At 36.7% G+C, this 4,022-nt stretch overlaps 1 long non-coding RNA gene across 1 annotated transcript; it reads right to left on the bottom strand.

Moving 5' to 3' along the window:
- On the bottom strand, positions 1-3,779 carry LOC147325375 (uncharacterized). The gene is made up of 4 exons (XR_015130317.1): positions 3,087-3,779; positions 2,558-2,710; positions 2,107-2,196; positions 1-1,532 (listed from the first exon to the last, which is right to left on the bottom strand). It is a non-coding gene; the product is annotated as an uncharacterized LOC147325375 (long non-coding RNA).
- Positions 3,780-4,022: the final 243 nt, after the last annotated feature.

Consider the following 4,022-nt stretch of genomic DNA (forward strand, 5'->3'; position numbering starts at 1 on the left):
AAAAAAATATGTTGTTGGATTTACTTAATTCAATGGTGGACATTTGTTGCACACAGATGTTTTGCTTTGGCAGCAACTTAAACAATTGAGTTAAATTAACACAATTTATTCATGTTCAATAAACCTGTGCAATTTGTGTTGATAAAATGTGACTTAAACATGTTTTGATGAAGTAATTTGAGCTCTTGAAATATTTTAATCCTTCACAATTTTCTCACTTTATCCCAACACCATTCAATAACTTTTACCCAATACTACTTGGTCACTTAAATACTACATGTTATCTTCAAATTACATTTTGCTATTATATTCTAGTATCAAATACACAATTTTCAAATGGAGGCCTTATAACAGATTATATTGTCCTCTTCCAAGATGGTTGCTGGCATCCACCAGTAACCTTTCAAAACAAAATGTCTAATTTCACTGCATTGACAGTAGGTAAAGAATTAAACTGACATTACTCCACTACTGAATCTATATAAACCAACAGTTAAATAATGTCAGTTCTTCCGTGTTCTCTGGAATCAATCACAGCAAAGAAATTAGACTCTTTCTTTTGAAAAATGTTGGGAAAGAACAAATCAAAACATTCTATTTAAGGCCTCTGACGTCAAGATTCAGTTAAACAACAATTATAACTAAACAATTTGAGGTAATGTTAGTTTCCATTAACATTAAATTAGGTTACTGAATTGGCAAACACCTTCCTATTAACATTACCCATTTTACCCCAATAACTAAAGAAATTAGCACTTGCAGGTCAAAACCTTTATTCAAGAGATGCAAAAATAACATTGATACAGTGACTGTCAAAAATTACAGCACTAATCATACTGTGACATCTTGGTTCAAAACAGCACACTTAGAAATATTCAACGTTCCTTACTTCAACTGAATGAAACTGAAAATACCATTTCACACGGCCCATATGGGATATTTAGACTGCATAACTGTTCATGCTACATCTCTTCACTAGTAAAAGAAAGAAAAAATACAAAGAGAAATTTAAAAATGCTGCCAAACAGAGAACTTGTACAGAGTAAAAGGAAAAACAAACAACAACAACAACAAAAAAACGGCTCGTCCTCATGGCAGTTGCAGTGTATATAAAAATGAACCCTGCGATCTGTTCCTGGAATTGAGCTTCAAAAATGCAGCAGAACAAGTGTGAGATTTAAATGTCTTCTCACCTAGAGCTGGTCACCTCACATGCATAACAGTGAGCTTCGTTGCAGGAGCAGTTTTGTCTTAGTTGTGAACTTTTCTTGAGCGCTGAGTTGCTTCCAACTCCATTACCACCCTTTGAATCACCTCAAAAGTGTAGCAGAGTTGTGATGGGTAACTCATATTGAAGGAATAAAAAAGGTCCAAACAGCATGGCTACTGCAAAGGTCACGTTATCCAGATCTTGAAGAACTACTATACCCTCGATGATGATGCCAACATCAGAAAAGTCATTGCCTGGCGCATCTCTGGAGACAGATGTTCATTGTGGTTTTCTCAATCTGTGCAGTGGCCTCAGTCAAGTCCTGGTTAAACACAAAACATTTTTTTAAGATTCCCTTTTAAACTCATCTCTTTTGAATCTACCAGTTCTAATGTTAGAGTAATTTAAACCAATGCAAGCAACATAGTAAATAGCTATAGCCAAAGAGTGGCCTGCCATGCTGCCATTCATGGTCTAACAGAGTTTCTAAGAGAGGGTGAAAAACATAATTTTACATTCGTTTTTGTTAGAAAGACACCGGCCCATCAGAAATCCAGGTTTTGTCACTCAGAAGATGTTAGAATTTAGACTTTCAGCCCCACAATTTGGTTAGCTGTTGGTCTTTTTTTTTTTTTCAAACAAAAGCTAATGTAAATATTGGTGGGATTTTCCTTTGTTCACTAGAATGACAAATTTAAAGTTTTTTCACACTGATGTGATCCCTAATACAGGGGTGGGGCCTCAAGGGCCGGCGGCCGAGTTCACTACCAGGCCTCATGTGAACTTCAAATTATTAAAGAGGACTACTGGTCCTAACCAGTCCAATGAGGATCAAGTGGATAACTAAATGCATTTTTAAATGTTGCAAAGCCACAATCTACTCATAAAACACTCACCATGAACTCCTGCACCAAGATGTTGCAATTGTCTTTCACACAGATGCGGAGCACTTTGATGAGGGACTCCCTTCGAGCATTAATGTCATCCTAAAGTATTATAACAAAGAAAACAGAGATTTGTGAACTTTTCAGTAGCACAGAAGAAAATGATCCCAGACAAAAACTTAAACCAGTCAACATGCAACACCAGCATCTACAAAGCAATATCAAAAGTTCCTGTTTGACATCAACTTTATGGATATATAGTTTCCAGAACATTTATTTTTTTAAAAAGATCAATTTTTCTCAGTGGGCCAGTAAATGCATGACGAAAATTATGGCATCCTTTCGGTGGAATCAGTACTCACAGGTAATAGTTGACTGTTTCAATGGATGCAGCATAAAAATCTTTTACTGACCTAATGCAATACATATACACTTTGTAGTTAAAGAATTTTAAAGTTCTTACTGTCATTATGGCAGCTACATCCTTTAGCTTTGTGCCCTGTTCCCCCGATCACTTTGCAAACACTTTCAGCAGACTGTCAGAGAGTAACTCAGCTCCGTCAGAAACCTTGACTGTAAAGGCATGGTTGGGATGCACTGGAATGCTGCATTTCATCTGAAATGACATAAAATTATTTTGAAATAACAGCAGGCACTGTGCTTGGTTAATAATCAGTAATGTTTTGTTGAATAAAAACTGTGCTTCCAGATCTTATGGGATTAAAAAAATCCAAAGATGTTTATTTCTGATTTGCAACCCAAGAACCCACAAGTTACAACCTCATTTTAGTTCAAGTGTGCATTAATGTGAGTCCAGTAATCACCTTTCTGACAATACATACAGGTATAAGTTAAACCTATGGCAGATTTTGGATTTCTCAGTTGTATTAATAGGGTGGTCTATTTGAGTATGCATGCACCTAATAATTATAAAAAACCTATTATAATTAAGTTACAGAAACCTTAAGCGAAAATAGAATATACTTTCTTACCATAACACCTTGAACCCACAATCCATCAGCTGACTCCTGGTGAAATGCAGAATAGATGTGGTCTCTCAATGTGCATCAACAAAAACAAAAACAAAAACAAAAACAAAAGGACAGCAGGTGAGGGCAGGAGGGGTAGGGATGTAAGCTAGCATAATACCGCTGATGATATTAGCTAAAGCTGTTCAATGTCCAAAATCTCACTAACACCACGGTGCAGTAAATACACAATGTAACTGAAGAGTCAGTTGACAAATCTATTCACACAGAAAACCAAATTATGTTATGAGTGCCTCGCAATTAGGTTTAATGTGATATTACGGCTCTTGTGCCAAAGACAAATTCAAATGAAAAAGCGCCAATTCTTTGACAACAGATAAAACAGCAAATAAGCTAACGGCTCTTTTTTAGCATGTTACATGGCGGCACTTTAGACGTTTAACTACATTTGGCTGAAATATGGTAAATATTAATTCAAAAAATCAAGACATACCAAAAAACGTAGAGTTGGCTGCTCGACTTGACTGAGATGGATGCATTTTTTAAACCACGATCCAAAGCCCGCGAGATGAAATCACGCGTGGTTTCACGAGATTTAACGTTGCTATCTTATTGACTTACTTCACCTGAACATGATATGAACAATTTAATACACCCTTTCTGCATATCATGTCGTTTTTACACTATATAGTTACATTTATCTTTAAAACATGAGGCAATTGTGTTAAATACATGCAAGATGCTTACATAAATCCAAGAGATGGCCAGTCCCTTTTTTTCAGTGTAGCAGGCAGGGTTAATCCTGTGCTCGAGGTGCTGGTTCCTGCCTGGGGTTGAGCCTGGTGTACACACACATCCAAATGCACTCGTGCATACACACAAGCTGTTGTGTTGATTCACATCAGCTGCGGGGTGCTGCTGCTGCTCTGGATTTGGCTG

The sequence above is a fragment of the Aulonocara sp. 'chitande type north' Nkhata Bay genome, linkage group LG7 (assembly GCF_057382095.1).
Source record: "Aulonocara sp. 'chitande type north' Nkhata Bay isolate Kocher_YH1m ecotype deep benthic linkage group LG7, A_spYH_male_GT1.1, whole genome shotgun sequence".
NCBI classification, from domain to species: Eukaryota; Metazoa; Chordata; class Actinopteri; order Cichliformes; family Cichlidae; genus Aulonocara; species Aulonocara sp. 'chitande type north' Nkhata Bay.